General features: G+C 40.1%; 1 protein-coding gene across 7 annotated transcripts in view; it reads right to left on the bottom strand.

Annotated features, from left to right (window-relative positions):
• The window catches only part of THRAP3 (thyroid hormone receptor associated protein 3), a 62,303-nt gene extending 40,830 nt beyond the window's left edge, over window positions 1-21,473 (bottom strand). For 2 of the 7 annotated variants that reach the window (XM_057705411.1, XM_057705380.1), the window contains exon 1: window positions 21,345-21,473. The gene's annotated coding sequence lies outside the window, so the exon portion shown is untranslated. The other 5 variants (XM_057705422.1, XM_057705391.1, XM_057705432.1 and 2 more) reach the window with 5 other exon arrangements.
• Between the last annotated feature and the right edge of the window lie 293 nt (window positions 21,474-21,766).

The raw sequence follows: 21,766 nt of genomic DNA, 5'->3' as shown, positions 1-21,766 counted from the left end.
GCATATCACTATGTCTGTTAATAAGTCAACTTTCCTCACAAGGCTGCAAACTCTACACACCTAACACTGATATGTGTCTGCTGAGTAAACTCAATACACAAGCAATAAACTCTTGACTTATATCAAAGGTTATCAGGTAACTAACATTACAAAGAGACAACAAAAACCTACCATTAAAACTAACAGGATAAGACTTATCCAGACGAAATTACTATTCAGTCAGACCATTTAGCAAATTAATGACAATGTTGGTATATATTTACTTAGTTGGTAAATAACAAAAATATAGCACTTACAAAAATTCATTCTTTCAAAATACTTTTGCATATATTCTTGCAGGTCATTCTGGGAATTCATCCTAGGTTACATCAACTGGAAGTTCTTTCCCTGTTTCTAACTGCAGAAGCACAGGGGCTCACATCAGTCAGCTTGAGGGAACCCCCGATGACTGCTACAAAACTAGGAACCGCTTACTCTACAATGCACTGATAAAAGGACTGTTCCAATACATGCACCTTCAAAATCCTAACCAGTTCACAAACACACACACACACCCTTCCTTTTTACAACCCCATCACACTTCTTCCCCATTAACAACTTCTCGGACGCTTGTAAGAATTTTCTCCTCCCAACAAATCTTCAATTTTCCATTGTTGCGATGGGTGGGCTCATTCTCCTGACCCTCCCTTTGTCAGATACCAGTATACTACCAAGAATACCACAGCACTGCTGACAATATACCTTTACCCCTTCTACACAATTTCCTTTCCAACTGTCCACTTACTTCAACAAAAATTTATTAAGTACCTACTACATTGCCAGGCACTATTTCAGGCAATGGAGATTCACCAATTAAAAACCTCTTCATTCCTGGAGCTTACATTCTAAGGGGCATATGGGAGCACGTGGGGAATAAGAGTTTACTCTTTTATGTAAAGTGGTCAGAGAAGGCAAAGATGAAGAGAAACAACATGCTGTACTTTATCTGAAGGCAAAGGGGACCAAATAGAGGAAAGAGCGAGTGCAAAGACCCCGCAGAGGGAACATGCTTGGTGTGTCTGAGGAAGAGAGAAAAAAGAGTGGCTGCAATGCAAATAGTTTCCAGGAGCAGCTGGAAGATCAGGTCAGGGACATGCAAGCCATTGTAAGGACTTTGGTTTGCCTACAGATTATGCAGGCAGCCACAGCAGTGCTCTGAGCAGAGGAGTAAGGACCAGAATTATGTTTTAAAAGGATCATTTTGGCTGTTGAGGGTAGAACAGACCTTAACAGGACAAAGGCAGAAGAAATTTTTAGATACTGCCTACAATTGTCCAGGAAAAGGACAGCAGTAGCTTAGACAAGAGTGCAGCTCAGCAGCTCAGAATGCACCCACGTTCCACACACTATACCTTACATAACTCGGTTCCTAAATCCAAATACAGTGAACACCAATATTCTAAGAGCATAGAAATAGAGACACAAATGTAGAGAACACACATATGGACACCAAGTGGGGAAAGCGGGGGACAGGGTTTGGGGTGGGATGAATTGGGAGATTGGGATTGCCATATACGCACTACTAATAAGAAAAAAATTTTCAAATTGTACACTTTAAATACACACAGTTTATGTAGGTCAAAAACAGTATTCTAAGAGCATAGCATTTTTACTTCCTACATTTAAAGAAGACTTGAAATTTTTTCTTATCTCACCTCACACACCTCTAATAATCTTTTATTGAGAGATATAGAAGATAAGGAAGTACAAACATGACCCTGCCTGCTCCTATGAACCTGAGATCAAAGCTAGTCCTTTAAACCACCAGGAAGGGACTTCCCTGGTGGTCCAGCAGAGGTCCCTGGCCTCCCCACTCCCAATGCAGGGGGCACAGGTTTGATCCCTGGTTGGGGAACTAAGATCCCGCATGCTGCCCACTGTGACAGGAAAAAAAAAAAAAAAAAAAGGAGGAAGACCACCAGGCACATGCTGCTTCTATAATACTGAAGGACTAATGTGCTCTAGTTTCAAAAGCAAGTTGAATAAAAGTAAACAAAAGAGGACAGTGTCTTCTATTCAAGTTAACCCAAGGTAGCCAATAAATGACAAAATTTAATCTTCGCCACTTCCCATTGAACACAAAATACTAGGAACTGATAAGATTATGAGAGCTAGGCAAATAAACCTTTAGTGTTTTACCACAGAAAACCATTCTCTTTTTCCAAGTAGCTTCCCCAATATCAAGCAGGGACCAAGACGGAATCCAAGACTGGTGAAATTACTATGAATGGTTTGGAGAGAAAGACAGGTACCTCCAAATGTGTCCTGTATACAGGGCCTTCTATGCTTCGGGGGTGAGCAAACGATGTCACAAAGCCCAACCTGTTTTTGTACCACCTATGAGTTAAAAACAGTTTTCTACTTTTTTTTTTGGGCCACCCTCGCGGCTTGCAGCAGGATCTTAGTTTCCTGACCAGGGATCAAACCCATGCCCCTGAGTGGAAGTGTGGAGTCCTACCCACTGGACAGCCAGGGAATTCCCCAATTTCTACATTTTTTTTTTTTTAATGGTAGAAAAATATCAAGAGGATTTCATGACGTGCGAAAATTCTATGTAATTCCAATTTCACTACCCATGAATAGTTTTATTGGAACACAGACACATTCATTTGTTTATAGATAACTGCTTTCACGCTACAACAGCAGAGTAGTTGCAAAAGTGACTGCAAGCAGTGGTCTCACCACTTTGTGCTGCTACAAATTATGCTGAAGCAACTGTAACTAAAAAGCATTGCAAGTACCTTGTATTCTGTCATATCACATCCTATTATTATTATTTACCAGCACATATCAATTACATTAAAACAATAAGGGAAAATGGACTTTGAATATTACCCATTTAAAGCAAACGGTGCAGTGTGAGAAGACCTAGAAGCAATAACCCTCCAGTAGCAATGAGCACACCTAGCACCCAGACGTTGATTTCTAATACCATTTTCCAATAAGAGAAACCAGGGCCCCTTGAAGAAATGGCTGAATCTAGGACTGGGAGAGGGGATACACAGTATGAGCTTGGGAGTATCTTATAGTGCCAGAGTAAGGGAAGTGCTCAACAACAACAACAAAAAACACCACCACACACAATAAAGGGGGTATGTCCAAAGGACAATGTCCAACTGAAAGAGCTCTAGTAAAAATCAGAAAAATTACAGCAAAATAAAGTATTGGATTACAACAAAAATACCCATGAGTCCATACTGATATAAATAAGTGACTAAATGAATAAATTAATAAATAAATGGATAAGACCAATCTTCCATGCAGGAGTATTACAAGTAATTTATGTATTTACTCCACTACTTAAAAGTGAAGGTGAGTATGCCTAGCAATTTTCTTCCAAAAAGTATACTATGACAGGGAGGAGGGAGTAATTTATAGTGGTGAAACCTAGCCAGATAATCAAGGTTAACAAGAAGTCACACTGATAGCATGTATTCCTTGATATGATGTGGCACTTTACCTCTGTGGTCTTTCTCCCCAAAACATGTAACACTATTATCTAATATTATTTTCATGAGAAAAATATTACATAAATCCCAATTGAGGGACATTCTATAATATAGCTAACCAATACTCTTCAAAACTATCAAGGTCACCAAAAATAAGAAAAGTGTGAGAAATTGCCACAGCCAAGAGAAGCCTAAGGAGACGTGACAACTTAATGTATATCTTAGATGAGATCTTGGAAAAGAAAAAGGACATTAGGTGAACACTAAGGAAATCTGGGGATCTCCCTGGTGGTCCAGTGGTTAAGATTCTGCACTTCCACTGCAGGGAGTATGGGTTCGATCCCTGGTCAGGGAACTAAAGATCCCGCATGTCACAAAGTGCACCAAAGTAAAAAATTTTTAAAATAATCATAATAAAAACAAACAAAAAAGTAAGGAAATCTGAATAAAGTATGGACTCTAATTAATAAGAATATACCAATGTACCGATATTGGTTCATTAGTTTTGACCAGTGTACCATACTAATGTAAGGTGTTAACAGGGGAAATGGATATAGGGTATACAGGGGAACACTATGTACTATTTTCCCAGACTAAGTCAAACTGTTGAAAAATAAAACATTTTTTTTAAAAAAAGGCAAATGATTGTGGGTGGTGTTGCATGGTTCTTGATGATTCAACAGACACTGCTCAGTTATCTAGTGAAGTCAGCGCTGAGTTTGAAGTGACTGAACACTATGAACAGTCTGTGTGGAACAACTACTGGCAAGAGTCTTTTCAAAAAAGTTGAGAGAATTCAATACAATCTGAACTTGAATCTGCTAAGATGTGCACAAATAATGGTGGTAAAAGTGTGTGGAAAAAGGCTTAGTTGGACAATTTTACAAAGCTTGTGAAAATGTAAAGTATTTTGAGCATATGGTTTATTCACTGTACTGTTCACCACCAGATACTCTGCAAAAAAAATCTATCACGTGCTACTGAACCAGTATTGTCAAGAGTGACCTTCATTTGCTCTCAATCCACTTTTGTAACCACCATCAGTTCTATGAATTTTCGTCAGAAACAGAAGGTGAATCCTGACTTGCCCTACCAAACAGCAGTTAAATGGTTTAGCAGCAGTAACATTTTACTGTGATTTTTTTTAGCTCAAGGCTGAATCTGAAATTCTTCTGAAGGATCACCTTTAAACACTATTACTGAATACTTAATGGCTTTGCAAATTAGCTTTTGCTGCACACTTAACAACGTTTCTCAATAAATCCATTTGAAAATTAAGACAAGGGACTTCCCTGGTGGTGCAGTGGTTGAGACTCCGCCTGCCAATGCAGGGGACATGGGTTCAATCCCTGCTCCAGGAAGATCCCACATGGCGAGTAACAACTAAACCCGTGCGCCACAACTACTGAGCCTGCGCTCTAGAGCCCGTGAGCCACAACTGCTGAGCCCATGCACCTAGAGCCCATGCTCCACAACAAGAGACGCCACCACAATGAGAAGCCTGTGCACCGCAATGAAGAGTAGCCCGCGCACAACAATAAAGACCCAACACTGCCAATAAATAAATAATTACTTAAAAGAAAATTAAGGCAAAACAGCACTTCTATGGGAAACATACTACAGCAAATTAAATTGAACAAACTTTGAATCACAAGTATTGTTACTTTTTTCATTTCCTGTACTGTCAAAAGTTAAAACAAGCAATGAGATCTTCATTCCCATACAAATTTGAAGCAGACATATTTTCTTAGCTAAAACTACAGTTTTAGCCTATTTCCTCAATGCAAGTGGAAAAGAAATCTCCATATTTCAATATCCATCTAAATGCAACCCAGGAGCTTCCACCTAATCTTCAACTGGAAATAAGTAATGTGCAGTGTAATGGTAGGCTAAAAAGTAAATATTGAGAAAAGAAGCTAACAGAATTCTAGAAATGCCTTCCAAGTGATAAACATGCTCAATTAAAATCATATGTTCATGGATTAATATTAGTATTTGGCAGGACCTATCTGTGCGAAAAGACATTTTCAAAGATGACATATGTAAAATCTCACTACAGACTTCATCATTAACAGATGAACATTTGTCATCAATTGTGATGGGTTAACTTTGGACCCCAATTAAGAGAAGTGTTATCCCCACCAAAAGAATCCCATTCTTCTTACTAACACACTTGCATTATAAAGACTGTATTCAATTTACATAATTTGCGTAACAAAGTCATTTAGTGCAAATGGCCAAATAAGAATAAACCCTTAGGGGGGGACTTCCCTGGTGGTTCAGTGGTTAAGGGTCTGTGTTCCCAATGCATGGGGCCAGGGTTGGATCCCTGGTCAGAGAACTAGAACCCTTATGCATGCCTCAACTAAGGGTTAAGTTAGCATGCCACAACTAAGAAGCTGGCAAGCCACAACTAAGGAGCCAACGAGCCACAACTAAGACCTGACACAACCAAATAAATAAATATTTTTAAAAGAATAAACCCTTAGGGCCTTCCCTGGTGGTTGCGAATCTGTCTTCCAATGGTTAAGAATCTGTCTTCCAACGCAGGGGACACCAGTTCAAGCCCTGGTCAGGAAACTAAGATCCCACATGCCACCAGGCAACTAAGCCTGGGGGCCACAACTACTGAGCCCACACGTTCTAGAGCCCTCGAGCCACAACTAGAGAGGCCTGCGTGCTGCAACTAAGACCCGACGCAGCCAAATAAATAAATACATAAATATTTTTAAAAAAGAATAAACCCTTAATGAACAGTAATTCTCAAAACCGTAAGATCTCAAATGGTAGAGAATGTCATTTTTTAATACTTATGCCCAGCAACTTACAGTAAAGCAAATAAAATTAGTAATCAACCATCCCAAAGCAATCTGCAGAGCACTAACCAATTTAAAAAAAAAAAAGCACAACTCTAAAACTAGACTGCCTAGATTTGACTCCCACTCCACCAACTAGTAACTTTGAGACCTGTGGTAAGTTTCTTAATTAAATCTCACTATCTCTGTTTCTTTATCTGTAAAACTGGTTCCTACTACAAAGGGTTATGAAAATTGAATAAATTAATATGTATAAAGTTACTGAAAGTGCTTAGCACATCATTAGTACTCAATAATAATTAATCAGGCCGATGTCAAAACGACAGAGTTAAAAGACAACAAGACTTCAACTAGCTGGTATGGGTAGTCACAAGGCCATTAAACAATTATATTCTCTCTCTTGATAATTCAGAATTTGGATTTATGGCAGACTCAATATAAGACACATCTTCAAAATCTCTTAAAGCAGCAGAACACTCTGGCAACAAACCCAAATCTATACTTGATTCCAGGCTGAACGAGCATGACCCCTAAATGACATCATTAGTCTGTGCCCCAGGTTCTCAATTTACAACAGAGAGGGATAAACATGCCATCTGTGTACCTGACAGTTCCTACCTAGACAGGTGGTTTTTACAATCTTGCTCTCAGGCTATGTAAAGGTGCCTCAGGGCAAAATAATAACATTTTCATCTGAATCCTCTTGCCTATCCAGCATAAGATTGTTGGGAAATTGTAACAGCTACTTTTCCAGAATTTATTTTTATCACATTATAACTTTTTATAAGCTATCACCATTTCCTTACAGCTTAAGCCTCTATTTCCTTGAAAACTACTAATCATGCAATATTACTAGACTACTTTGCTCCTTGAGGGCAAGTACCAGATCAAATTCCTTTTTGTACACTGGTGTTGAATGACAAACAAATGAAAGATATTAGCTATATAATGTGTTTTTTTAACTACGGTAAAGTACACATAACACAAAATATATCATTTTAACCATTCTTAGGCATACAGTACAGATCAGCAGCATTTAGCACATTCACACTGGTATGCAACCATCACCACCATCCACCTCCAGAACTTTCTCATCTGCCAAAACACAAACTGTGTACCCATTAAATAGTAACATCCCCACCACCATTCTACTCTGTCTCTATGAATTTCACTATTCTAGGTATCTCATATAAGTGGAATCATACAGTATTGTCCTTTCATATCTAACTTATGTCACCCAGCATATCTTCAACGTTCATCCATATTGTAGCACATATACACAGTTTTTTAAAAGGGAAAAACATATACAGAATCATAGAACTTGAGATATTAACTTAAACTGTTTCATTTGCCTGAGCAAACTTACATTTAATTTTTTACCTAGTTTTTTCATCATAGTAACATATGCATAGTAAAAATTTCAACCTGTACAAGAGTATATAATGAAAAGAGATCTCCTTCCTAATTTCTGCCCTCCCTATCCTCAACTTCCAGTCCCTCTCTCAGGTTTAAATTTTTACTTTGGAACACAACTGCCAACCACATGTTGCCTTGCCTTAAGGATGTCCTATTAGTAAGATACCCAGTTGGCCTATTAGAACTCGCTATTCCTCCCTTCTAAAAATACTAACACAGGGGAGTTCCTGTGGTCCAGTGATTAGCACTCCACACTTCCCCACTGCAGGGGGCTCAGGTTCCATCCTTAGTCAGGGAACTAAGATCCCACATGCCGCAAGACCAAGCCAAATTATTTTTTTAAATAGGACTTCCTAGGTGGCGCAGGGATTAAGAATCCGCCTGCCAATGCAAGAGACAGGGGTTCAATCCCTGCTCCAGGAAGATCCCACACACCTCGGAGCAACTAAGCCCATGCGCCACAACTATTGAGCCTGCGCTCTAGAGCCCGTGAACCACAACCATTGAGCCCATGTGCTGCAACTACTGAAGCCCACGTGCCTAGAACCTGTGCTCCGCAATAAGAGAAGCCACGGCAACGGGGTGCCTGCTCACCACAACGAAGAGTAGCCCCCACTCGCCACAACCAGAGAAAGCCTGTGTGCAATAAATAAATAAATTTAAGAAAAAAAAAGACTCACATAAAGATCCAAAACAATGAACATAAAACATTTCACAAGTTATTTCACTGAGTTAACACTCACTGAGTGCACCCAATGGATATGTCTTTGCTAGGCAGCATACTGAGGCAAGAAAGACTACAGGCTCAGGCATCACATAAAAACTAGTTTAAACCTTCTTGACTCTTTTAAGATCTCAGTTTCCTGTATAAAATAAGGCCAACACTATCTCATAAGCTACTGAAATGATTAAATGAGAAAAACATCTAAACCATAGTATAGTGCGTAGTAATATAGCAAGGACTCAAATAATAGTAATAAATAATTGTCAATTTCCTTCACTGGGCACTGTGGAAAGCACAAAGATGAATCAGAAAATCTGTGCCCTCTCAGGTGCTTATAACAGAGCAGTTTATGTCTGCTCAGCACTATCATTATCCTGCCAAGACCCTGGTATTAATACAACTTCCAATCTACATTTATAACTTTTATGGCTCTATTTCTAAACCTCACTGAAATAGTTACCTGAAAAAAAAATCTGTGACTTGGAGGCTAGGAGGATAAAGAGAAAGTTCACTACCATCAGACCATGTGTAGGGTATGCAGCCCTGAGGCAGTCTACAGCTGGCTGTATGTAATCAAAGAGCAGAGAGTCTTGTGATTAAGAGACCACGATCCACTCCAATCTGACCCAGGAGCATATTGGAGTTATGGACAAATCTCACTAGAATTAGAGTCACAGAGCATTAAGAACTGGAAGCACTCCTAGAGATCATTATCTAGTACAACCCTATTTTTTACAGAAGGAAAATTGAACCCAGAAAAAAGAAGAGATTTGCTCAAGAAGGTGAGGTAAAACTAGAGCTAAAGGCCCTTGGCTCTCAGTGTGTCCTGGTTCTTCTCACATCATCATGCTACCTTTTTATCTGTTAAAGAACTTTAAACCGTTTACAAACTTCATCCAGTCTGCTCTAATTTTTCACTTTTCCTTCCAGTTACTTATTACCTAAGGGGAAAAAATTATTTAATGTGCTTTATGAAATCTGTCTTTCCTAAATAATCTTATTGTTACTTGGCTAAAACACATTCTACTGGAAGCTATGGGGGATGCTAAATAAGAATAAATCTAAGGACTTCCCTGGTGGTGTAGTGATTAAGAATCCGCCTGCCAATGCAGGGGAAGGGGGTTCGATCCCTGGTCCGGGAAGATCCCACATGCCTCGGAGCAACTAAGCCTGTGCACTACAACTACTGAGACTGCTCTAGAGCCCATAAGCCACAACTACTGAATCCACATGCCACAACTACTGAAGCCTGCACGCCTAGAGGCCGTGCTCTGCAACGAGAAGCCACCACAATAAGAAGCCCATGCACCTCAACAAAGAGTAGCCCCCACTCGTTGCAACTAGAGAAAACCCGTGCACAGCAACGAAGACCCAACACAGCCTAAATAAATCTTTAAAAGTCCTTTAAAAAAGAATAAATCTAATTCACTAAAGGCCTACTTGAAAGGAAATTTCAATCAACAAAAGACTTTTATTTATTTTGTTTATTTTATTTATTTTATTTTTTGGGCCATGCCATGTGGCTTCAGGATCTTAGTTCCCCAACCAGGAACTAAACCTTGGCCACAGCAGAGAAAGTACCAAGTCCTAACCACTGGACTACTAGGGAATTCCAAAAAGACTCTTAATTTTAGACCTGGAAAAGTGGATGGTATATTCAGAGTATTATCTTCCACAACTGCTTACTTTTACTAAAAAAAATTTACCCAAAATAGTAATTTGATTAACAACCCACTTAACTCACAGCATCAGACCAGGATAACCAACTTCTAGATGAGTCACGTTTTCTCTCATCTATAAACAAGTAACAGTAAAGAGACTGAATTTGATGCCAGAATAATCTGTTACAAATATTCTGGCATCAAATTCGGATATGATCACGTCATGCTGGAAAATCTACTAAAGTACATTCACCTTCAGAGTTCTCTTTCTTTCTTATTTTCCTTTTAAATTACAAATCGGAAGAAGCTACTAGATTTGACACAAAGGTCAAAACTACTTTCCAGAGTACTGCCAAATTAAACTTATTTTCAAACAAACTCAGAAATAATCTTATCAGCAATTCTGATAATCTACCAAAAATGTCCATATATATTCTGGTTCTGCTAATTCTAGAAACAAATTTGCAGCCGCTTTGCAAATTTGCTGATGTTAACCCAATATCAATCTACAAATACCGTTAGGGATGCAAGCCTCTTCCCACAAAATGCCAAATCCCAAGGCCACCTAGCCACTAAGCAGAGGATTTCTCACAAAATGCATCTTATTTCAAAAACATTCATAAGCAACGTAATTGCTCACCAGAATCAACCTTATATTCGTAAGTTTAACCAGGAAAACAGATTGCTGTAACTGCTAATCCTACTAAGAGAATTATATCATCTGTCAAAGTGATTCTTGTAAATGGAGTTTTCCCTCTTAAATAGCAGTCCCCAACCTTTTTGGCACCAGGGACAGGTTTCACGTTAGACAATTTTTCCATGGGGGGGGTGAAATGTGATGGTTCAGGTAGTAATGCGAGCAATGGGAAGTAATGGGGGGCGGTTGAAGCCTCACTTGCTACCCCACCACTCACCTCCTGATGCGGTGGGGTAGCCGGTTCCTAACAGTTTATTAGGAGTATAAACTGGTACAATCCCTCTGGAGAATAATGTGATAGTGAAAGATGTGCACATTCCATGAACCAGAAATTCCAGTTTTGGATTTAAACCCTAGAGAAATTCTCCCAAGTCAGTCGAAAATATATACAAGAATATTCCTGGCAGCACTAAGTCCAAACATACATACATACATACATACATACATACATACATACATAAATTCCTGGCAGCACTAAGTCCAAACATAAATAAAAAGTGGCACATTCATACAGTGAATACTGTACAACAGTGAAGACGAAGACTCCTACAGACAGGAGATTGAGCAGGAAAATAAGTTACAAAAGTAAACTAGTATCAAACAATTTACGTGAAATTTTAAAACACACAAAACAATACTAGATTTTGTTTAGGAAAGCATATATTTTTAATAAGTCTAGAAAAATGCATAGGTACCATAAACACCAAGTCAGAAGAGAGGCTGGGGGAAAGGGGGAGAACAATCCTAGAAGACTTAGCTATGGTGGTAAACTTTTTTTTTTTTAATTAATTTTTATTTTTGGTTGCATTGGGTCTTCGTTGGTTTGCACGGGCTTTCTCTAGTTGCAGTGTGTGGGCTTCTCACTGCGGTGGCTTCTCTTGTTGTGGAGCACAGGCTCTAGGTGCTTGAGCTTCAACAGTTGTGGCCCTTGGGCTCTAGAGTACAGGCTCAGCAGCTGTGGCAAACGGGCTTAGTTGCTCCACTGCATGTGGGATCTTGCCGGACCAGGGATCGAACCCATGTCCCCTGCATTGGCAGGCAGATTCTTAACCACTGCGCCACCTGGGAAATCTGCTTTATTTCTTAAATTTATTAAATTGATCTCTTACCTACATGAGTACCCGCTGTACAATAGCATTCTTTGTACTTCTGGCATACCTTCAAATTGCATACTTTAAAAGCATGAAAAAAAAATGCTGTACAGTGCTGAACACTGTGGTTGTGCTCACTTTAGACTTTCTCAGTCCCTCTCTATAGGAAAAAAAGATTAATATAATTCTCTATAATAGTGACAGAAAAGTATAAGCAGTCCCACATACCTCACAAGCTTCTTAGCCACATACATTTAGATTTTTGCAAACAACTTCCGAAGACTGAAATAGACTCATGAGCAATGCTCGTAAGGTTAAATCAAAGAAACAACTCCACACTGAAGGACAAACGTATGAGAGCATATGTTGAGGGGAATTGCCTGGCAGTCCAGTGGTTAGGACTCTGTGCTTCCAGTGCAGGAAGCCTGGGTTTAATCACTGGTCGAGGAGCTAGATCCCACGTGCGTGCTGCAACTAAGAGCTTGCATACCGCAACTTAAAAATAAAAAAGATCCTGCATGCCACAACTAAGACCCAGCACAGCCTAAATAATTAAATATTTAAAAAAAGAAAAAACTGTGAATATTTTCTATGGGAAACTAGATTACTCAAGAGGTGCTATATGAAAAGCTGAGTTTTGTACACATAATGCAACCAAAAAGTGTATCCAGGACTTACAATTTTGATTTGAACAATATTTTCCTACATGCTAAAAGGAGTAATGGCAGGATGATGAACCATACAGAAGACAAAGCCTGTGTCCCTACAGCTCTGCAGTGATATTTAATACAGAACAAGGAAACCAAAGATCCTCTCCTCAGAATGCAACTCCTATTTCTTTTTTGCAGCTCTAGGATTAATTACCAGAATAAGATCAGATGAGAAGGGCAAGGTCAAAATTCCAACTGGAACAACACATTCTTATAATATTATATAAATATTATATCTGTAACGTAAGTTACAGCTTAGGTATACTTTTGACCAGCACATAAAATCCTAAAAACCACAGCAATGTTAGTTGACAACTTCAAAATTAAAGTTAATTTTTCACTTTCATTCATGGCTCATGTATGAAAATACCTCAACACATTAATGGTCAGAGCAGGCAGCAGATTTTATCAGGAACCTGCTCTTTGGGCTAACCATGTGAAAAAAATTCTCACTAAGCTGCCTTCTCTCAAAGAGGAGATGTTTCAAAAACATTTTTAAAAATTATAAATTATATGACAAAGCATTTGCAACAGTTAAATGACACTCTATATAATCATTCTTTCAATAAATTTTGGATCCATTGCTTCTGAACCAAGAGTCAAACAATTCGTTAAAGAGATGGTTCACTGCAATGGCTAAATTCAAATGGCATTCAAAATAATTACATTTGAGTTTCTAGTGCTCAATTAACACTGTTCATTCAACTGTCAAAACAGCACTAGACTAATTCCATTTGTGCCTAAAACTTGCGTGAGATAGGATTTTCATCACTTTTACATACCCAAACCATTTAATAATCACTTAGTGATAAAAGAAATGATGGTATGTGACTATGCTAAGCTGCATAAGATACTGAACTATGTAATTATTCATGTATCTTTTTTATTAGTGTCAAAATATATATACCGTAGTTCTCTCAAAAGAAAGAAGGTAGGAAGGCATACTTTCATTTTAAAGATGGAAAAATACAAAAAGCTAGGCAAGGGAATTCTCTGGCGGTCCAGTGGTTAGGACTCTGCACTCTCACTGCTGAGGGCCTGGGTTCAATTCCTGGTCGGGGAACTAAACTTCCACAAGCCACATGGTGCAGACAAAAAAAAAAAAAAGGGTAGGCAAATATTATCAATTCTAAAATACACCTTCTGTCATACTATTTGCACCAAGGCTAATCAAAAAGCCTCTGTATCAGCTGGTGGATTCAATTCCATTTATTCTTGAAGAGAAATTTAAATAATTTAACTTTGGATCTAATAAGTACGACAATAACAAAATGGAGGTGTTTTGTCACGTGAGGACTCTCCTAACTTACTGGTCAATCTACTCCCTGAACCCTGACTGAGCAATACAGCAGTTGCTAAGAGTGGAAGTTTAGAGTCAGACTTAGGTTCAAATCTTATCTCTTCCTAAATTAATCTCTTATGCCTCAACTTTATCATTTGTAAAACAAAAAACTCTTCACTTACCTTGTAAAATATAGGATTAAATGAGATAATGCATGTAAAGTGCTTAAATAAGCATTTACTTTGAAAAAATCTCAGTCTATAAAAGTTCTTCTTTAATATTTAGGTTGACCTTATATCCAGATTTGCTCAAGATAGTCAGTTTACACTTGCTGTCCCAGTGTATTAATAGCATCCCCTCTCTCAATAGAGTCCTGGTTCAAAAAGATAAATTACATGGTCACAATATTAATTTGACAAAAGTAAATCTAACTTAAGACAAACACCATTAAATCAGAGGAAAGGGAACTATTTCAGCTAAGAACTGGCACCCAAAACCTCTCTATCCAAGCACGTATAAATTAAATAAATTTTTATGGTCACATTTCAGTGTAAATTTTACCTCCCTGTCCTCACCACGAAAGACTCATTAAGGTTCAGTCATAAATATTGAACTCTAGCTAATGATATACATGTTGAAGTGTTTAAATATGAAATATACTGACTTCTCCAACTTACTTTAAAATGCTTCAAAAAAATAAGATAAAGAAATGGGCAAAGGACTTGAATAAATATTTCTCAAAATAAGATATACAAATGGTCCACAGTTGAAAAGGTGTTCAACATCACTAATCAACAGGGAAATGCTAACCAAAGCTACCTCACACCCATTAGAATGGCTATTTTTAAAAGGAAGGAAGGAAGGAAGGGGAAAAAGAAAGGAAAAATAGGGAGGGAGGGAGGAAGGCAGGGAGGAAGGGAGGGAGGGAGGGAGGGAGGGAAGGAAGGAAGGAAGGAAGGAAGGAAGGAAGGAAGGAAGGAAGGAAGGAAGGAAGGAAGGAAGGAAGGAAATGCTGGTGAAGATGTAGAAAAACTGGAACCCTTGTGCACTGTAGTTGGGAATGTAAATGGTACAGCCACTATGGAAAACAGTAGAGTATGGCAGTTCCTCAAAAAACTAAACACAGAATTACCATATGATCCAGCAATTCCACTTCTGGGTATATACTGAAAAGGACTGAAAGCAAGGTCTTGAAGAGATATTTGTACACCTATGTTCATAGCAGCATTATCCACGATAGCTAAAACGTGGAAGCAACCCAACTGTCTGACTGATGGATAAATGGATAAGCAAAATGTGGTACTTACATGCACACAATGAAATATTACAAAGGGAAACTGACCTGTTACAACATGGATGAACCTTGAGGACACTATGCTAAGTGAAATAAGTTAGTCACAAAAAGACAAATACTGTATGATTCCACTTATATGAAGTACCTAGAGCAGTCAAAACCTGAGACAAAGTAGAATGATGGTTGTCAGAGGCTGGGGGTGGAAGGGAGAATGAGCACTTACTATTTAATGGGGTACAGAGTATCGATTCTGCAGGATGAAACCTTCTGCAGATGAATAGTGATGATGGTTGCACAACAGTGAATGTACTTAATACCACTGAACTGCTCACTTAAAAATTATTAACATGGTAAATTTTATGTTCTGTGTATTTTGCCACAACAAAAAAAAAGGAAAAAAAATAAGGTGGAGTGATGAGTACAAAAATGTGATAAAGCAAATATAGCAAAATGCTAACAAATGTAGAATATAGGTGGTGGGCATATGGGTACTCACTGTACAATTCTTTCAACTTTTCTGCATGCTTGAAATCTTTCATAATAAAGCATTGGAAGAGAAAAAAAACCAAAGAAATTGTCATTGCTATGAAAACATACAACACAGAGCAACTAAGCTACCCAGCATGAGGGAAACATGAGCCTCAGGGAATGAGAATTTATTTTATTCTCTTAAAAGCCAGCTTACCCTAAAATCTTCTAAAAGTTCATTTTAGCCACATTCAATGAGATTATCACAACTGTAATAACACTAACACAGTGGGAATGTATTTGCCCACTCTAGCCCCAAATTAAGATTTAGCTTATCCAACATAAATATCCAATGTTCCAAAGACAATATTTGAAGCCTCGATTTAAGCAATAAATCCATCCACTTCTAAAAAATAACTAATCTGGGTAGAAATTAAATCCTAAAAGTATGTCAATCAGTAAAGGTCTGTATACCACACTACTTTCATCCCAGTAAATGCCTAGCACTAACTCATATACAATAGATGTATACATATTAAGGCTACAGTTCAGTTCGTTTTGACAAAATATACTATGTAAACACCACTCCCAACCAAACAATAGAATACTTTCATCATTTCAGTAAGTACCCTCTTGCCCCTTGCAATCTCCTCACCCACCATCATACAAATTATTTTCAACAGGTAGCTTAAAAGAATCTGAGTAAGCTAGAACGTGACAGTGGGAGCACTTTCAGAGACTGCTACCCAGTCAGCCATCTATTTATTCCCATATTAATTCATCCTTTCTCTCAATATTTACTAAGCCTCTTCTATGTAACAGAAAATGCCCTAGGTGTGGGGATTCAGCAGTGAATCAAACAAATCCCTGCTTCACTCTCTAAAGAGGTGAAGACACAACAGATGAAAAATAAATAACATATGGTCCCATGGTAATAATGTAGGGCTGGGGAGGGGTATTGGCTGATGAGTGGAGTACTATTATAGACAGAAAAGGAAAGCCTCTCAGAACACTTTTCCAATGTGATACATGTACGCAAAGGGACATCAAAACTGCCATAGCAGGTCTTCGCTGGCAGTCCAGTGGTTAGGACTCCATGCTTCCACTGCAGGGGGTGTGGTCTCCCTGGTTGGGGAACTAAGAGCCCACATTCCGCATGCTGTGCAGCCAAAAAAAAAATTGGCTTTGTAAAGGAACACTTCATTACATCTAAAACAAAAAATTTTTAATATTAAAAATTTTAACCAATTTTTTTTTTTAATTGGGCAACCCCTACTCTGGCACCTAACCAACTTCCTTAGTCTCCTTCATTTTTAAAGTTTTTTTCTGATAGCCCATAGTTTGGTAGCCAAAGGTTTTAGTCAAGACTGTAGGCCACTCTAGGCCACATAGGACACAACAGAAGCATCTTCTCGGAAGCCCTGATACAATGCAGAGTCCTGAAGTGAAGAAATCTCTAGGGTAACTTCAGAAAGCAGTCTCACCTCTATGACTTTCAGTGGCTAAGACTCCATGCTCCCAGTGCAGGGGGTGTGGATTCGATCCCACACGTCACAACTAAGAGTCTGCCTGCCCCAACTTAAGATTCCACACGCCACAACTAAGATCTAGCGCAGCCAAATAAATAAAAAAATTTTTAATCCTGTATGCAAACTGCCTTTTTATTAAAAGAAAATTGAGTTATTAATCCCTCCAAAAAACACAGAGGATTTCTGAAAGCAAAGCAATGGACTTCACAAATGCATAGATTAGACACACACACACACACTTTTGCCTCAGGACAGGAGCCAAAAGTCTTCTAACTAGACATTCAGCAACTTCTCTTTGCTTGGCCTCCTATCTTCTGAAACAAGCCAAGCTATGCAGTTACTGCATTCCAGATGCTAAAAAGCAAATCAGGCAAAACAAAAGTTAGGACACTGCATATGTGCCAGCTAAAAAGGCACGGGCAGGGGTCAGATCAATGCCTTTTGCTTTCTAAAAGCCCTTGGGTTTCTTCAGTTTGGAAACAAAAAAATTCAGTTTTGGACCCTCCCCTGCCCACTGCACTGCTCCATCTCCCTCTTCTGAAGTTATCTAACATCTCCTTTTTTTTTTTTTTAAGAAGAAACAAAGGAAAGAAATAAAGCACCAAGGCAGAAAAAAAAATTTTACTGGTGATATAAGGACATGTCCCAACTATAAAAGATGGCTGCTGCAAGCAGAAACACAGGTCCATGGCTGCCAGATCTGATTTTTCAAAGCTGCCTGAATCCACATTTTTACATGAAATCTCCCTGTTTTTTAATGTTGACAACTAATTCAAATTTACAACACTGTGTGAGCCAAACAAAACACATCTGCTGACTGGATTTAGTCCATGAGCCTTCAGTTTTCAACCTCTGCTATAAAAAGAAACATATATGGTTTTTTCAGTGGTAGAGCTCTAACTCTGGAGGAAAACGCACACCCTATGCTTCCAATAACACACTATCATCTGAAAAATACACCACAAAATATATGAACATACACCTGAAACCTCTGTCAGAAGGAAAGCAAGAAGAAAATAATCTCACTCTTCCCACACTAAGGTGCTCCATTTCTACCACTAAAACAGGAACTGTAAACAAAATCCAATGGAAGAAAACAGTAGGAATGGATATGGATTTTTGGGAACCTGAGCTCACTAACGTTCAGCTTCCTCAGTATGTGCATCAGCCCATAATTCCTAGACAAAAAGAAACTAAAAGCTGATTTTTCTATGGCACAGCATTTGACTTTCATTTGAAACGATCAAAGAGTTCCCTAAGAAGGTCAATCTTTTAGAAAGGGTACCAATGATTCTTAACTCTCCTGGTAAGCCATGGCCAATTACATTTTTATGGGTTATAAACCTGCACAAAGATCCCACGTGCCGCAACTAAGACCCAGAGCTGCCAAAATAAAGAAATAAATATTAAAACAAACAAAAAAACCTGCATTACAGACTCTAGAGCACTGGTTCTTAAATTCTGAGACTCTAATAAATGATGGAAGGTAATGACCCTTCGAGAAAAAGCACTTCCTCACCAACAAAAATAGAGTTCATGAGCCCCCTGTAGTCCATGGACCATAGACTAAGAATGTCTCTCTCAGTTTCTTCCCATCAATGCATCTCCACTCCATCTCTCTACTTCAGGCAAGTATCATCTCCAGGCTACACCAGTACAACAGTCTCTTAACTGATACCCCCACAATTCATTTTCCACACCCCTGGCAAAAGTGATTTTAAAATGTGTATCTGAAGGCCTCAATGGCTTCCCTAAAGAACCTTACCTCTCCATTTCATCTTTACCCACTTTCCTCATTGTGCGTTGACCACACCTGGCCTCTTTTCAGTTCCGAAAACATACTAAACTCTTCCCATCCTCTAGTTGGGGCAGCTGCAGCTCCCTCTACCTGGAATGCCCACCTTGACACCCTACAAAATTGTCTCCTCACTCTCAACAAAAAGAACTTCTCTGACCACCCTCAGGTTTCTTCTTTTTTAAGTGTCTATTAAGTCCCCTGCTTGATACCTCCACATCACTTTTCTCAATTTATAAATTTATCTGCTCACCGATTGTCCTCCCCCACTATACTGTAGGTTCCCAAAATGCAAGACCCCTTCTCACACTCCCCTGTACTCCCAGCACCTAGCACTGGGGCCAGTAGATAGCAGGTTCTCAGGTACTACTAATTGTATCAATCACACTTTATCATTCTTAGATGTTTACAGAATCAGTGTGTAAAGCAATTCACCAAAATCTAATATTCGAGAGCACAGCATTAACCACACTTCCTTCAATCCAGGATGTCACTATCCCCAAGAGAAACGGGCTAACACCTTAAGATTCTTGGTGGTTAAGTCTATCCATTCTAAAAAAATTAATAAATCTTATGTCTTATGCTCTTTCTCAGTCAGCCTCATCCCAGTCCATCTCGGTGCTAATTTCGGAAATACTCCAAGTTTCTTCCCTCCAATTTCTCGGTACAATACAGAACACTCTGTAATCCATAATTTCACTGGCTAAATCAAATTCAGAAAGTACCTGTACTAGCTATGCTATTAAACAAATATGCTAAAGAACTACTACTACTGCTGCTGCTGTGACTACTAATACCACCACCACCACCGCTAAATCTGGACTCTACCAAGTCTGCAGACTAAAAACATCAATCTCCAAAACCAGAGATCTCTCACTGCTGCTCAGAGAGCTAAAAAACAGAGAAATGGAACTACATTGAACGTAAAGGCTTTTAAACAGTTCCTCACAGAAACTTCAATTCACCTCTTCTACAAAATACAATCGCGCCTACATGGCTGCAGAAAAAAACCTGCTTTTGATATTGCTGAAGTGTGTACACTACTTCACGAAACAAATTTCCCAGCAGAGAACAAACTAAGCCCAGTGTGTTCCACAAGTTGTTCACGGCGGCAGCCGGCTTTCGCTCTTTAATGGGCTTCTACAGAATGATACACACATCAGTCTGTCTGGATAACAGAACAGACTACAAAAGACAGTATTGCCACAAACCAGTAAAAGAAGGGATATCTGAAAGACAAAGAAAATGATGGCGTGATACGTGCCTTTCCACTCGGGGCCTACAATCTATAAATTCTAAGTGATGATGATGATAACAGTTGAACACACGGTAGGTAAAGCGCTCAGCGGTTTTCAACTTATCCCATTTAATCTTCACAACAGCCCTATCAAGCGGCCAAGAGTTACTCGCCGCTATTTTGCAGATAAAGAAACTGAGGCACCTGAAGTGAAGCCCCTGGACCTGAAACCAAAAGCTAACAGAGACAAAACTTGAACCCAGGCAGCCGGCTCCAGGATCCTTCTGTTATGCTGCCACCAGAAGCTTCACTGGCTCTCTCCCGCCAGGCTCTACCACACTCTTACAGGCTTTTCCTTCAATCCAATTAACAACCTCCCCATAAACACTACCTACCACCGATGGCTTCCAACTTCTGGGCACGAGCGCTACTCGCCAGTTTCTGCCATCACACTCCATCCCTAACACTTAGAAAAGCAAAAATAGCTGATAAAAGTTGCTTGGGTGCTAAGGGAGGCGAAGAAAATTACCTTATTCAAGCAGAACGCACGCCAATTGCCACTGGAACGCAAGTCGGCCTCACCTCCAGCCCAAGAGAAATGAAAGTGGGCGAGCAACTGTTCCCGTGGCTGATAAATTTGGACTATGCCTCCTCTGGCCACAAGGCAGTAAAGAACGGAAGAGGTACCAACATTTACTGAGTGCCAGCCACATGCGCCCTAGAAGACAGATCCAGGCCAATGGAGATTAGGTGGGGGGAAGGGCACTCAAGAGTTCCGGGAAAAAGAGAAATCCAAATAATAGGGTTCACTAGACTAAAGGGGTAGATGGGCGAGGTAGAGGCCCCTCGCTGGCAGCTTGCAAGGAAAAAAAGAAGGGTAGGATCTGTTCCAGAAAAAAGGCGGCCCTGAGCGTCGGGAGCTAGGCCTGAGCGAGGGGAAGCCCTGAAGGGCGGGGAGAGGGAGGAGCCGGAGCAAGCGGGGCCCGCTCTGAAGAGGCCGAGGGGCAGGCGCGGGGGACCAGCTCCGCGCCAGGCCTGCTGGGGTCCCTGAGCCAGCGGCCGCGGAGAAAAGATAAAAGACGAAACAACTGGAGCTGGCTGACCTGTCCGAATTCCCATCATGGGCCCACACTCACCTGGGCCCACCGCAGCGATCGCAGCTGCAACCTCGCAACGGCACAACCGGCCCGAACCTCGCCCCCGCCCGACAGCGCGCCCCGCGTCCCCGCTCTCCGACGGCGGCAGCCGCGGCGTCAGCCCGCGACCTCCTGGGAAATGTAGTCCTAGGCCCCGCCTCCGTGGCCAACTTGACGGTCTAGAGAACTACGTTTCCCACAAGGCAAGGCAAGCGCCGGGCCCGCCGCTTTGCGTCACGCGCCAGGTTATCGGCAGTCACGTGGGCTGCTCCGTTCCCTCCCCTCCCCCCGTCTGTGTGGCCTAGGGAAGAAGGAGGGAGGTGGACGGAAGGGGCGGGGGCGTTGCTGACGCCAAGGCCCCCACCATTTTGGAACCAGCCCGGAGCGAAGGCTTGAGCTCCACCCATTCGCGGCCTGCTTTC

The sequence above is a fragment of the Hippopotamus amphibius genome, chromosome 1 (assembly GCF_030028045.1).
Source record: "Hippopotamus amphibius kiboko isolate mHipAmp2 chromosome 1, mHipAmp2.hap2, whole genome shotgun sequence".
NCBI lineage: Eukaryota > Metazoa > Chordata > Mammalia > Artiodactyla > Hippopotamidae > Hippopotamus > Hippopotamus amphibius.
This window is presented reverse-complemented; position numbering and strand designations above follow the sequence as displayed.